Consider the following 15,560-nt stretch of genomic DNA (forward strand, 5'->3'; position numbering starts at 1 on the left):
TTCAACTTTGGAGTGTATTAAATTATTTATTTTAGTGATGGGAATGCTGGAAGGCCACTGGAACTGGAAATGAAGTTTACCAGATCATAAAGATCATTCGGGGAAAAATTTGCAGATAATGGTAGAAGTGGGGACCTATCATAATGATTCAGGATTGAATAAGAGGATATAAGAGAGAAACAGACTGAAGAATTAATGGACAGCTGTAAAATCAGCATTAAGAACTGAGGAATGTACTTGGCCTGATAACAACTGGAAAATATTATCAACTAATTGCAGAGAGTAACAAGCATGTGGCAAAATCAGAGTAGTTTTATTCAGGAATTTTAAACTAAAGAGTAATAAGAAAGTTCATGTGCCTAAAAGTTAGTGAAGTCCTTTTATGCCTTTGGAGTATTTTTCTTTGCAATATATTATATGGATGTCAGGAATTAAACTAAGGGGAGATGTTACACAAACTACTCATTTAGAAGGTTAATGGGTGATTTCCTTAAAGTTTAGCAAAAAAGATGATTGGGAAGATCAAATAAAAGAAACATTAATTGGGAAGCAGAATCTTAAATTTACAGCTAGGTATTTTTAAAAGTGAAGTTAGAAAATAATTCTATGTACTCAAAGTTTGAACTTCTCTTCTGCAATCAACAATTAATTTATAAGCTTGATAGATTTTCATTTACTATCCCCATAAGGAATGAGGAGGGGCTAAAGGTCATGATTGGCAATGGGTCAAAGGGCATTTTTACACAGAAACCAGAATTATTCTGAAAAAAAATTAGCATATTTATCTCCGGTGTGTCCTGATGTAGTCGCTTACACAGGGGCACTTTTAGGGCACTTTTACATAGCCTTCCTGTGTGGTGGAGTTTGTCAGAGGGGGAAATGTATCTATTAGGCCTGTTTCTCATGGAGTGGGTGTGGTCATTTTACACTGCAGCTGCTCTGTAAAAAATGTGTAGGGGTACGAGTGGAAAAATTATGGGATGGAATTTGTTTTCCTGAAATTTTCTGCAGTTCAGTGGCTGTGTAAAAGTGTCTAATGATAGAACATAGTTTAATTTGAATGGTGAAGTAGGAGAAACATAATGGTTCATCCACTGTTCTGCTACTCAAACAGAATCTTGTTATTTATGCTTTTCTGTGATGTTAATTGCAATATGAAACCACAAAACTGGATCCTACTTCCTTTCCAATATCTTTTCAAATCTTTAACTTGTTTCAAAGTTGTATGCCATTCCATCTAGTTACAGATGAGGCAAAAGGTTTGTCAATTTATTGAATCCCCAACAGTGACTGGATTGGGCATAACTCCCACCACCATCTTTTCAGGTGATCTCTTGGCTTTGAAGACCACTTCTATTCCATTTGTCTGGTGGTTGAAGAGATTTGTTTTGAATCCAGTAACTGCAGATGGGTTAGCAAATGTTTCTGTGGTGAATGGGATATTGTGTACTCGTTCTGTCATTTGCACCTGTCCTCTTTATATACCTCTGGTGTAAAGATTTGAAAAGCTTTCTTGAATAGTCACAGATCACAGACAGCCTTGAGTTGGTGAGAATGTTGCATTGTTGCCAAGAAGATTTTGGACATGGATTGAATATTTGTTTCAGGAGTTTAGAATTGAGTGTGGATATTTTAACCCTCCAACTGGATGGTTATCTGACTGTAACTTCAATGCTGCTTATAAATTTGTAGTGTTTTATGAGGTTGGGTTTGATGATTTTTTCACATGCCTTGAAGTGTTTTCTAAAGGTTGTAGATGTCTTGTAAGCAGAGAGGAGAGCAGGGATCCCTGCTGTTCACTGGATTGTGGTGGGTTTCAACTCTTGATCATTAAAAACGGAGGTAGTGTTGAATTTTCTCATGCTGCAAGGTGGTTCCTGACGTATGGAAAATGAATCTTAATTATCAGAGGATGGTGTTTGTGGTGGGATCAAGTCGGGGGTAGGGGAACCTTTTTTTTTAAACTTTATTTAAGATTTTATAACATGAATAACATAATGGATTACATTTTTAAAAAATTAAGAGTAAAATAATAAAATTACAATACAGTATCAGTAATCTAAATAAAGGGGTAGGGGAACCTTTGACCATAAAGGCTATTTGGGAGGAGTCTTTCCTTTAATATGCTTCAGGAGTCATTGATGACTTGGAGCTCTGTCTCCAAGTTTCATTGATCGATTATTTGATGAATGATGTTGGGTGATCCTGATCTAGAGATGATGTAACAAAGACTGAACAGCTCCCTTTACATCCTGCACACTAGCCTCACTGGGAAGTTTGTTGGAGGCATCAAAAATAAGCAGCTGCAATAGGTAATCTACCCTGTCAAGCCTGCTCTTCCACTCAATTAAATCAGGGCTGATCTGACCTCCCTGTCTTCTCCTTATAACCCTTGCTTTCACTACCACATAAAAATCTATCTGACTTTTTAAAATCTATTTAATGAGGCAGCATTTACTGCTTCCTTGGCGGAGAATTTCTTGAATCCTCTGTGTCCTGGTAAAACCAGTTCCTCTTCATCTCCATCCTAAATCCACTCTCTTGAATTTTGAGGCTATGTCCCTTAGTTTTCGTCTCACCAACCAGTAGAGAGGTGAGGTGCTACGTTACTGTTTGGAATGTTGCATAGAGGGATGGAAGTGATAACATAGCCATACTTGATCCCAGTCTGCTCTGGGATTGGGTCTGTGCTGCACCTTTTTTAATTATGGTTTGCAAGCCATTGTGTAAAGCTGGCACAGTAGTACAGCAGATAGTTTTGCTGCTTGCTAGCTCCGGTGACCTGGATTTCGTCCTGAGGTAATTCTGCTTTGCCTGCAGGAAAAAGTATCTCAGGGTTGTCATGTATGTACTCTGACAATAGATAAATCTGAAATCCTTACCTGCTCGTGTTTGTATGGAACAAAAATGCAAATGCTGGATAAGCGCAGCCAGTCAGTCAGTGGAAACCACTCAATGTTGTGGGTCTGCAATCTTCTTCAGAAGAGCCCAGTTCTATAGAAAGGTGACTGACCCAAGACATAGACTAATTTCTCTTTATGCATATGTTGTTGGACTGACTTTGAGTTCCTCCAATGTTTCTGGTTTTGTTGGCAATTCCAACATCTGCAATTCTACTTTTTTTCCCATTGCTGCTGGTTTGGTGTTTGTATTTTCTTTCTGTGTTCGGTAGGTTCCCCAGTGTTCAAATTTATTTTCATATCCAAAGACTTGCTGTTTAGTAAGTAATTAACCACTGTATATTATCCCAAGTGTAAATGAATGGTATAAATTGTTGGTATATGGGAACAAATTGGTTCTGGGAACTTAGTCCTGAGGGTTGGGTTGCATTAGAAAGATTGCTCAGAGAGTCAACTGGCTCAATGGGCCAAATGACAATCATCTGTGTAATAAGGAAATAAGAAAAATACAGCACGCATTTGAGTGTTCTCCCTCAACTGATGGCACTGAAGACTTTGTACATGGCCTCAATTGACCTTGTAAGTGGCTGGTATTGATCCCTAAAATTTTCCTGGATTTCAATGCAGAGGAAACTAAGTTTGTAGTATGCTTTGGGCAGAATTAAGCTTGTGATTCTGGGAAGAGCTTTTCGGCCACTGGAAGGAGGCAGTTGGAGTGGACCCCCAAGATGATTTCCTTGTGGCAGACAGCAGGGAGACTGTATTCATTGCTTCAACTGGTGTGTTCTGCTAGCTAGAATTACTTTGAGGTTTTCATGACTTGCCTCATGTAGGTTTCCCTTACACTTAAAATTATAGGCCGTGCCAACACCACCCTGACCTTGAACAAAAACAGAAAATGTTGGAAATACTGAGCAGGTTAGGCTGCATCTGTGGGAAGAGAAGCAATTGATATTTTGGGTGAGGTCCCTTCATCTGAATTGGGAAGGAGACAAAAGAAACTTGTTAAGTTGTAGGGAGGGTTGAGGGTTGTGTCTCTGATAGGGCAAAGATGGGTTAACCATGGGAATAAGCTGTAAACAGCTTTATTTGGTCAATGAGTGAATGGGAGCAATTGGAGAGCAAGAGCATCGAAGAAAGAATGTGAGAGTGAAATGTGGAACAGGAGGACATGCCAGGCAGGTAGGCAGAGGATGTTGTTCACTTGCAGAGAGGAAAATAAAATGTGGGGGAAATAAAACAAGCAAGCTGAGCTGATACAGAACAGAAGTCAAATGACTTGAATTTGTAAAGTTCATTATCAAGTCTAGATGGCTGCAATGTGCCCAGTTAGAAGATGAGTTGCTATTTCTCAACCTTGTTGGGCCTCATTGTAACAATACAGGAGGCCACAGACTAAAAAGTATGAGTAGAAATGAGATGGAGGATTAAAGGAGTAGGCAATGGGAACTTCGGGTGTCTGTATGGACTGAACACGGGTACTTTCAAAGCAATCTCCCAATCTGTGTTTGGTCTCTCCAGCGTAGTGGAAGCCACATTGCGAACTCCAAACAGTATTGAAACAAGTTCAAGTGAATTGCTGCTTCACTGAGAAAGATTATTTGGATTCCTGGATCTTGAACTTTACCGTGAATAGTGAACGATATCAGGAACAAGCTCTCCAGTTCCTCTTCCTTTTCTATGCCAACCTAAATTCCAACTCGACAACAGAGCCAAAGAATTTCAAGACAATTGCATCTGCTGCAGTGAAAGACATTCTCGTAAGTTCCTAAATACAGGTACTGCATTTCAGACACAAAGCCTGGTCTGCCATCTCCTTACAAATGTTAGTCAGATATAATGTTTAATTGAATATTTTAATAGTTTTGAGGCCAATTAATTATTTAGCTAATGTCAAAGCACAAAATATTAACCACAAAAAGCATGAAATAAAATAAAACAATCACAAAAATGACCAATCAATTACTAAGTGCTTGATCTACACAATTAGCAACAGTTAGTATAGGGGTTAGCACAGAGCTATTATAGTGACAGCAACACAAGTTTGAATCCAGTGTATTTGTATGGAGTTTGTATGTTGTCCTCATGTCTGCATGGGTTTGGTTGTATGTTGTCCTCATGTCTGCATGGGTTTACTCTTGGTGCTCCAGTGTCTTCTTGTGTTCCAAAGGTGTACAGGGTTAGTAGGTTAGTTAGTCACGTAGATGAATTTTGGTGGCATGGTCTTATAGGTCAGAAGGGCCTGTAACTGTGCTGTATCTCTAAAACTAAAAAAATAAAACTATTGCTCATAGACAAATGTAAATGTCAACAGGTCAAACAATATACTTAATATAGCAAAGATAAAGATACATAACCAACGTTTCAGGCTTGAGCCCTTCTTCAAGGTATGGACAAAATGTGGGCAGGTATCCAAACAAAATGGTGGCGAGGGTGGTGGGGGGGTGGACAAGGAGCACAGACCTGCAGGCAGGAGGTAATAGGTGGATGAGGGAGAGCATACCAGCAAACAGGGGAGGGGTGTTGACTCTGAATGGAGATGGTCAGGGGTAGAGAGCTGGTGATATGTGAATACTGTTGAGAGGAGGAAGAGAAAGGAGATAAGGAGTGACAAGGAGAGGAGACAGGACGCAGTTAAAGATAGAAAGACTGGTCTCTTGCATTCCCTTCCTCTTGTACCTCAGCTCTTACCACCCTTCTTCTACCAGGGAATTTTTTTAAAGCCTGATACACCATTCAATAAGATAAAGGTTGAAATGGCCATTGACTCACCTCCACCTTTTCACCATAACCCTTAATTCCCCAACTATGCAAAAATCTATCTAATTTTTTCTTAAATATATTTAATGAGGTCTGTCCAGGATGGCAGAAGAACATAGAGACCATCACACTGAACACTGGTGCACCTCAGGTTTGTGTGCTCAGCCCACTCCTGTTCACACTACTGTGACAGATTATGTTATATTTTATATCGTATATAGATATGTTTTAAAGGAGATAAATTGTGGCAAGGTTTTTAGTGTAGGTCACAAACAAACACTTCAAATCAGATCTCATTTAAAATGCCAGAGCTCTGCTCAAGCCAGACAGTCCAGGCTCTGGATGCCTTTGCAAAAACTTTGAAGAATGCCTATAAGGTGTTAATTGGACACGCCATAGAGTAATGGATTCTTTGGCTTGGCTTCGCGGACGAAGATTTATGGAGGGGGTAAAAAGTCCACGTCAGCTGCAGGCTCGTTTGTGGCTGACATGTCCGATGCGGGACAGGCAGACACGATTGCAGCGGTTGCAGGGGAAAATTGGTTGGTTGGGGTTGGGTGTTGGGTTTTTCCTCCTTTGCCTTTTGTCAGTGAGGTGGGCTCTGCGGTCTTCTTCAAAGGAGGTTGCTGCCCGCCAAACTGTGAGGCGCCAAGATGCACGGTTTGAGGCGTTATCAGCCCACTGGCGGTGGTCAATGTGGCAGGCACCAAGAGATTTCTTTAGGCAGTCCTTGTACCTTTTCTTTGGTGCACCTCTGTCACGGTGGCCAGTGGAGAGCTCGCCATATAACACGATCTTGGGAAGGCGATGGTCCTCCATTCTGGAGACGTGACCCATCCAGCGCAGCTGGATCTTCAGCAGCGTGGACTCGATGCTGTCGACCTCTGCCATCTCGAGTACTTCGACGTTAGGGATGTAAGCGCTCCAATGGATGTTGAGGATGGAGCGGAGACAACGCTGGTGGAAGCGTTCTAGGAGCCGTAGGTGGTGCCGGTAGAGGACCCATGATTCGGAGCCGAACAGGAGTGTGGGTATGACAACGGCTCTGTATACGCTTATCTTTGTGAGGTTTTTCAGTTGGTTGTTTTTCCAGACTCTTTTGTGTAGTCTTCCAAAGGCGCTATTTGCCTTGGCGAGTCTGTTGTCTATCTCATTGTCGATCCTTGCATCTGATGAAATGGTGCAGCCGAGATAGGTAAACTGGTTGACCGTTTTGAGTTTTGTGTGCCCGATGGAGATGTGGGGGGGCTGGTAATCATGGTGGGGTGCTGGCTGATGGAGGACCTCAGTTTTCTTCAGGCTGACTTCCAGGCCAAACATTTTGGCAGTTTCTGCAAAGCAGGACGTCAAGCGCTGAAGAGCTGGCTCTGAATGGGCAACTAAAGCGGCATCGTCTGCAAAGAGTAGTTCACGGACAGTAATGGATTATTGTTTTGGAAAGCAACAGATGAACGAACTCAGAAGATTGAGTCCGGCGTCACAGTCTGAGTGTAATTGGAGGTTCTAAAAGAGTCATGTGGTTTTCTGTGTGTGTGTGTGTGTGTGTGTGTGTGTGTGTGTGTGTGTGTGTGTGTGTGTGTGTGAGAGAGAGAGAGGGAGAATGAATTCAGTTCAACAGTTCAGTAGCAGCAGCTGGGACTGGAACAGGACAAGCTAGGAAGCTTGTGGAAAAACCCATTTTGAAGGCAAGTTGTGAGTTCAGCCTGTTCAAAGCCCTTGTGGTCCATACAAGAGGAGAGGACTGGCTGCATAATGTTTCACCTGAAATAAGGGAAACAAAAAGGAACTCTGTGGTGACCTGAAAGAAAGAGGTTATCATCTGGAAAACCCTGATAGGCAAGTTTCTTCAGCAAGACACTGAAGTGGCAGATCTGAAGGAATCTGTTGTGGGTGTCCAACAAGCAACAATCTCTAAAAACCGACAAGAACCTTCCTGAGTGGTAACCATTTACATTTCAAGCACCAAAGCCTGGTGAAATTCATAAATGTTAAATTCTGTGCACTGTATAAGAATTGCCTGCAACCAATGAACTTGGAGGAGTGAGAAGTGAGATTGGACTGTGAATCAAAGAACATTTCTGAACTTATACACACATTAAATACACGTGCGCTTAGAATTAGAGGGGGTTAAGTTAACAATAGATAAATTAAAGTTTGATCCTGTTTTCATGTTAAAAGATAATTATTTATTTATTAAGTAATCATTTGTCTTGGAGAATTTCTATTGCTGCTGGGTTTTGCGGTCCTCTGGGCCTATAACATTACTGACTGACAGCAATGCCAAATCCAACTTCAACAGAGTCATCAAGTTTGCAGATGGCATAACAGTAGTTTGGCCTCATCAGCAGCTACAATAAGTCATACTATGGAGAAGATTTCATGAAATGGTGTGAGAACAACAACAACCCGAGTCTCAAGACAAAGGAGATGATTGTGGACTTTAGGATGACCAGGACAGCCATCCTCCATTACATATTAATAGCTCGATAGTGGAGAGAACTAAGTTCCTCGGAGTCCACTTAAGTAGTGACCAATCCTGGAAACAAAACATCTCCTCACTTGTCAGGAAAGTGCAATAGCGACTGCACTTCCTTAGAAGGCTGAAGTGGGTAAGGCTACCATAGACCATTCTATCAACTTTCTACAGGATCTCTATCAAGAGTATCCTGGCTGGCTTCTTCGGTGTTGTACGGTTGCTGTAGCGGATTAGATTGGAGGTCAATCCATGCAACAATAAAAGCAGCAGAGACAATGACTAGGGTCTTCCCTCACCCCCATCAATGTGATTCACTGTGATTGTTGTTGAAAGAGGGATTGTAAAATCACTGAGGACCCTTATCATTCTGTACACAGCATCTTCCAGCTATTCCCATTGGGAAAGAGATACAGAAGTATTAGAACCAGAACCACTGAGGAATAGCTTCTTCTCACAGGAAATGAGACTGTTGAATGATTGATGAACTGCTAAAGCAACTCTCCAAGACTCCAGTATTTATATTATGTACTGTACACGTCTGTATGTGTGTTTGGACTGTGACCCAAGAATGCTGTTTCTATGGGTTGAACTGGTACAATCAGATGATAAACTTGTAAACTTGATCTTAAAGTTTCCCAATCTTCAGGTTTCCACAACACTTTGTGGCTTTCTATGCATGACCTTTTAGTTTGAAGCCTTTCTCTAATTCCTGTTATCCAAGACTGCCTTTGCCTATCCTACTGTCCTTACTTTTAACTCAAATATACCTTTGTTGAGCACTGTGGAAAAAAAATCTCTCTGAAAGATTGTCCCTCAACCTTTCCTCAACCAAGTTCCCAATCTACTTAAGCCAACTCCTTCCTAATTCCATTTGTCTCCCTTATTTAAGCATAATACACTCACTTTAGGTCAAACTTTTGCACATTCCATTCAGAAACATAGAATGTGACAGCACAGAAACAAACCCTTAAGCCCATCTAGTCAGTGAACTATTATTCAGCCTTGTCCCATTGATCTTCACCTGGACCAGATGAAGCCATCCATGGTCGTGTATCCAATCTTCCTCTGTTTTTGTGTGGCCCCACCTACTTGCTACTGCTTGTGCTATCCAAAAGGAAACAAGGACCTGAATTGTGGCCTGAGCAAAGGCAATTATTTCCTTCATGATGAAAGCTGTGACAGGAACTAATAAGCCCTGCTGCAATTAAATACTTCAGTGTATTTCTGTTATCCAGTGGTTATGTTGCAACAGGGCACACTCCCTTTTGACTGTGAGTCACTGACTGCAGTACTTTCTGCAATTTTTTTGGCTAGGAATCAAGCAAATAGAGAACAAAATAAAAATTTAATGATTATCATTAAAGTATTTGCACAACACATTTCTTAACCTTCAAAATTAACTTGCAGACATGGCAGTGACAATTAAGTAGTCTGCTAATACTAAAATATTGCTCACTTTGCCCTTGATATTCATAGCATTACCATTTAGGAGTCCCTCGCAACATCTTGGAGGTTACATAGGACCAGAAACTCAACTGGGTTTCTCTGCCTACTTGAGCAGTAAGTTCAAGTTTACACACACAGAGTCTTTAGTATTCTTCTGTAATGTTGAGAAAGGAGGCAGGCTCACAGGGTTAAATGGTCAACACTAACTACTGTTCTTCCAGCAGTAATCTAATAAGTAAATATGAAACATTCCATGCTCTGTTCAAGTACATAGATACAGAAGCAAGAATATGCTATTCAGCCCTTCTTGCATGTTATGCTATTCAATAAAATAATGACTGCATAAGAAACTATTTTCTGCACGAAGCTCTTGTCTCAATTTCCATAATATTGAAAAAAAATCTTATCAGTTTGTCTTGAAGATCATGGTTGGAGAATTCCAAAATTCCACTCCAGGCACATTAGTTTCTTCTCATCTGTGCTAAATTGGCATATTCCTTATTTTGAGGCTGAATTCCTTGTTTTAGACAACTGTGTCAAATGTTTTTGGGTTATTGGAATAAACTATTTTGGTCCATAAAGCTAGATGAAGCACTAGCCGTGAGAGAATAACTGTGGCCACATGGATGACACTAAATCCTCTTGCAGCCATGGGGAATTGTGAATACACACATTAAGACAATGGACTCTTCATACAAACATATGGCAAAATCATTGGGTACCTAACCTCAGACTGTATCACATCCTCCAGTCTCCTCCCATGTGTAGCTGTTGAAGTGTTGAGTTCAAGTGGCTGCTGGGTTCCCATTACAAGGCCGATCTAGAGGGCTCTGACTGGCAGATGGTCATCAAAAGTTGAATCCCATATAAAGTGCCTGCTTTTAATTACAATCTTATTTCCTCCCCCCCACCCCATTCACTTCAGTGTAGCTGCTGACAATGGCAGCAGGTTTAACCAGGGCAGAGTCGGAGGCTTAATATTAAATGTATTAATGCCCATTTGCTCCAGCTGACCAGTTTCTCCAGTGCTCTTTTGTAGGCAGGTGCTTTTTTTTTTGAGGTTTATGATGAAAGTTCAAGGCACACGGGAAAGATAGATCATGAAAATTGATGAGTTTGTTAGTTCAGAATTGGATTGCAGTGAAAATAGCATGTTAACCAAGTGATTATCACTGGACTGGAATTTGGATGCCAGAATCCCATCATTGAATTTAAAACAAGAGACATTGTCCTTGAATATCATGTGTAATAATATTTTTGCTGTGAAAAGATTTAGAAGTATTTTAGAATGGTTTATACCTGTAATAAGAAGGGTTTAATAAGATGAATTTAATAGTCTTGAGGTGGACTGGGATAAGATGTTATGTGATGCGAATAATGACACAAAAGAATCAGATAAATTACAAAGTACCAAGTTTCTCCAGCTTCACTTTGTTAACTCAAGGTTCCAGCATCCGCAATTTTTTTTTGGTGTTTATTTAACCACTAGTTGGTGATCAAATGAAGAAATAGATTTTACTGAAATGTCCACTGATGATATTGAATTAATACTTTTAAATATTTTTGTAGAGAACTTTGCAGAATTACCTGTAAGTATTCACATATTCCAGAGCCCACATTTGAATGACTGAAAGATCCATTGTGTGGAAGTTGGATATATTAAAATTATTCTTTGATATCTGATGCTAAATGGATGCTGGTGTTCACTGCCCTTATTATTAGTTTTATTTTAATGGAATGAAATATTGTGCCGCTGATTAATTGGCCTTTACTTCATTACATGTTTAGTGTTAACAACCAAGCTCTAATTTCCACCTTGTATCTAATTACACACAGGAACTCTGACTTGTTGCAATCCATTAATAAAATTTTAATATCAGCAAATTTTAAAAATGCAGGCAGAGCAGAAACTGATGAATTTGTGATAGCATGTGATCTTATCAAGGGTCTAAATATACAGTATAGGGACTTCCAAGCACTATTATTATTCATTTAGCCTCCACACTTTAAACAAGCTGGTTGTATTTGCAATAATAAAGATTGCTTAACAAATGTAAATGAAGGGCATTAATGTAAAGGTTTTGGACATTCGTGAGATCAGAATGGTGGTGCTACTTTCTTTTCTTTGGCTTGGCTTCGCGGACGAAGATTTATGGAGGGGTAAATGTCCACGTCAGCTGCAGGCTCGTTTGCAGAGAGTTGGAGGTGGCAGCCCCAGTCCGGGCACAGGGAGAGCTGCGGCGGCCTCGGCCCCGGTCCGGGCAGTATGGACCGACCTAGGAGGGGAGGCAGACCCCTCCAGCCCGGGTAAGAAACCTGCATAGGAGAAGGTGCTACTACAACTGCTGTAACAGCACTGCTGCCACTGATGGGGAACTAGGAGCTGCAAGGAGACATGTCCTCCAGTCCTAGAGCCTGGCCTTCCCACATGAGAGCCCCGTATAGGGTTAAGTTGCCTGTAGATTGGGGCTGGTGGTGTTTTTTCACCACAGAGGTCAAGATGACATTACCTATGCTCGGTTGGACTCCTGCGGACAATAGATTGGCTTGGGAAACCCATCCCTCAACTGGTGGAATCTGTCGTTAAGCCCAATGGAAGGAGGGAGAAGAGAGTACCATATATCCGGGGTGTGATGGGTTTTCAATATGTTGGCTGTCTTTCCTAGGCAGTGGGAGAAGCCTCAGAGAAGATCGTGCAGAGTCAGGAGCCAATGCAGCAGACGAGCACAGGGCCAAAGGCCCCACACCCAGGCTGATGGAAATTGGCATATGGCAGCTAGGTAGTGGGACCAGGATTCTTGAAGGTCCTGATGGCTAACAGGGCTCCCAAAGGGCCTCAAATGCTGATAACTTTGAGGGTTTATGTATCAGTAGTGCCTTACTGTTAGGATTTTATACAAATTGTGCCACACTTATTTCTGCATGAATTATTACAGAATAAATATCCTAAATTATAATAATCTTCTGCAGAAAAAAAACTAGATCATTTGTCCTGGCCACTGGGTTGCTTGTCCATCATCTTAAATGCTGGATTTTTCTGTAATCAAATGGAAGTCAACTGAAGCACTTAAGTGCTTGACCACTAATCCTTTGGTGTGTCTACTAAGTTCAGTGTTGCTTTAACTTGCAGGTTTGTCGGCATGTAGTTTCTTGCTGTTTAAGTTCTTTGATCTGACAATGGGCAGACCCAAAACTGTAACTCTGGAGCAACCTCACCCAGCTGTAATGTGTTTCATTACCATGTGTTCTGTACTGCTTATTCTTAGTGGCAACAAACCCTTTCCGAAAGCTTCATGCTATGTTTGGCAAGATATCACACAGAAAATGCAATCTTATTGTTCCTGAGTGCAGAGGGTTTTTTTCCCTCTTTAGAGGAACATCAACAGTAAGTTTTAAGTTTTTGCTTAGTATAGTGAGAAGGGTTCTTCTGAGAACAGATATGTTATTTCTAACATATCGCTAACATTCACACAGCCATGTAAAATGCACAATTTACAGAGTATAAGATTACAATAAAAAGGAAGCTAAATTAACACCAAGCTAGGGCACCATGATAGCTTGATGGCTGTAGGGAAGAAACTGTCTTTAAGCCCAATGGAAGGAGAGAGAAGAGAGTACCAAGTATCTGGGGTGTGATGAGTTTGCAATACATTGGCTGTCTTTCCTAGGCAGTGGGAGATGTAGATAGAGTCCACAGAGGGCAGGAAAAGTTGTGTATTTAGAGTTGTATTCACTATCTCCTGTGGTTTCTTTCAATCTTGAACAGAACAGCTCCCTTACAAAACAGTGATGCATTCAGCAAGTATGCTTTCAACCATAACCTGTAGATGCTGCTGAGGGACAGGTGGAGCATGCCAGTCTGTTTTAGTCTTCTAATAAAGTAAAGGCATTGGTGCACTTTCTTGACAGTCATGTCGACGTGCTTGTCCCAGGTAAGTTATTACAGGTGTTTGTTCCTCGAACTTCAAGCTCTCTACTCTTTCAACTTTGACTCCATTTATGTAGTCAGGGGTGAGGACTCTGCCCCCTTTCCTGAGTCAGTGATCATCTCTTTTGTCTTGATGTTGAGGTTGTTACTTTGGCACTATGCCACTAAACTGTCTATCTCTTTCCGTGTATTCCATCTCATTGTTATTTCTGTGATGTCTTCGGCATTAAAGTAAACGTGTTTGATACTGAATTTATATCTAAGTTATTATAATGTTCAGGTCAGAATCCATAATTAAATTGCCAAAAAAAATTAACTTGGCATCATATCAATGTGGGGAATAGGACAAATTTATCTGAGATGGGAATATTTTATTTTTATGTTAAAATTAGCCCCTTTTTTCACTGGCATCCCAATTAATTGACTGTGCAGTGTCTCTGGATAGGAAGCCCTTTGTGCTGTTTCCACTGGGCCACCCTTAACTGGGACTCTAATTGCTTTTCTACTGAACACAACTCATCCCTGGGATCTGCGTGTTCTACCTTCAATTGGAAGCAGGTGACTTTCCACTGATTTTATTAGCACGCCAGCAAACACCAGGGATATGAGTAGGGGCAGAGGCAGTTAATCCCCAGCGTGAAATTATGTCATTTGATGCTGATGTTCGGACAGTGTTCCTTTTTGACTGGACCTTGTCCCAGTAAATTCCCAGTTAATTCTTGGGACAGGGTGCCATTGACAAAGGGGCTATCGTATCTGGATATTAACTGCACCATTATTAAATCATCCTGTTTCTTTGAGTGGGGTGGGGGGGGGATTGAATCCGAGACGCAAAGCAAGAGAGGTACTCTTCAACATTGAAAAGTCACATCCTGGTGAATAGTATTCAATACTATTCTCATGTGAGTGTCTTCATGCTAAAGAGCCAACATTAGAGATTCTTGGTCCATGAGATGTTGCTCACAAGATCAGAAGGTGGTTTATTCACATGTTTTTCAAGGGAATTTCCAACTTCCATTCTTATGGTTTTTATACTGTATTGTTGGAAAAATCGTGGGAAAAAATTAACATAATTACTGTCCGTGTGGTCATTCACACTGGGTGCCATTTTAGACTGCAAGCACCTGAGTACAACAGTCCCAGTGGTTGGACATGCAGTTGAGTGGATAATCACAGTGAAGAAATTGACTCAAAATTCCTGCACATTCCTTTTTAGACTGCCTGTTTAGCAGCAGAATTCCTCGATTGTACCGATACATGCCTGCAGTCTAAAAACCATAATTGCTGTCTGATCATGTTTGCCTACCTCCTGTTGGTAGCTTTTCTGAGATTGTGGGGGGAATTTATTGCCCCTTAATCTGAATAAGGTGGGGGGGGGGGGGGAAATGAGAGATGAAAATTTTTAAAAATGCTGAAATATTTGAAAAATGAAATATAAACAGATAATGCTGAGGAAAAGGCTAGCAGGGTCAAGCAGCATTTGTGGAAAGCAAGACAATCAACATTTTGGTCCAAGACCTCTTGTGGAAAAATGGAGATGAAAAACTAGCACTTGGGCAGTCTCCAGCACCACTTCAGGGGGTCCAAAAATAATTGGGTGAGGATGGCTTGCAGGAGGATAGCATGGGGATAGTTGTTTCAGTCAACCAAAGGGCAGCATCTTTACCAGGTGAAATGTACTGGGAAATTGTCTTAGAGTTGTTATAAAACAACGATGGTCAAGCAATTAGAGTAGACATTAGGGCAGAGAATCGAAAGAAGTAACTTTTGACTGGTGGCTTAAAAGAGCAAAGAAAGGTCAAGAGGCCAAGATGTTCCAAGGGCTCCAGAATTTGGGGCATAAGTAGCTGTGAATGGTGGCATGATTTAAATTTGGTTCAGCTTCTTGGGATGTATTTCTCAGGAGCAGTGCAGATTCCATAAAGCTGGTCTTTGGTCTTGTTGACCTGGCATATGTCCCTCTATTCTCTATATTCCGTCTTGTTACCATTAGAAATCACGCCAATGGCAGTGGTGCCATCCGTGAATATATTGTTGCATTTGGAGCTAT

General features: G+C 41.0%; 1 protein-coding gene across 3 annotated transcripts in view; it reads left to right on the top strand.

Moving 5' to 3' along the window:
• LOC138751745 (enhancer of polycomb homolog 1-like) overlaps positions 1-15,560 on the top strand; it is a 224,107-nt gene that overhangs the window by 44,739 nt on the left and 163,808 nt on the right. The window contains exon 2 of one of the 3 annotated variants that reach the window (XM_069914450.1): positions 4,422-4,660. The exons of the other annotated variants lie outside the window; for them this stretch is intronic. The gene's annotated coding sequence lies outside the window, so the exon portion shown is untranslated. The remainder of the gene's footprint in view (positions 1-4,421; positions 4,661-15,560) is intronic. 3 annotated transcript variants of the gene reach the window in all.

Source organism: Narcine bancroftii, chromosome 1 (assembly GCF_036971445.1).
Source record: "Narcine bancroftii isolate sNarBan1 chromosome 1, sNarBan1.hap1, whole genome shotgun sequence".
In the NCBI taxonomy this organism is placed as follows: domain Eukaryota; kingdom Metazoa; phylum Chordata; class Chondrichthyes; order Torpediniformes; family Narcinidae; genus Narcine; species Narcine bancroftii.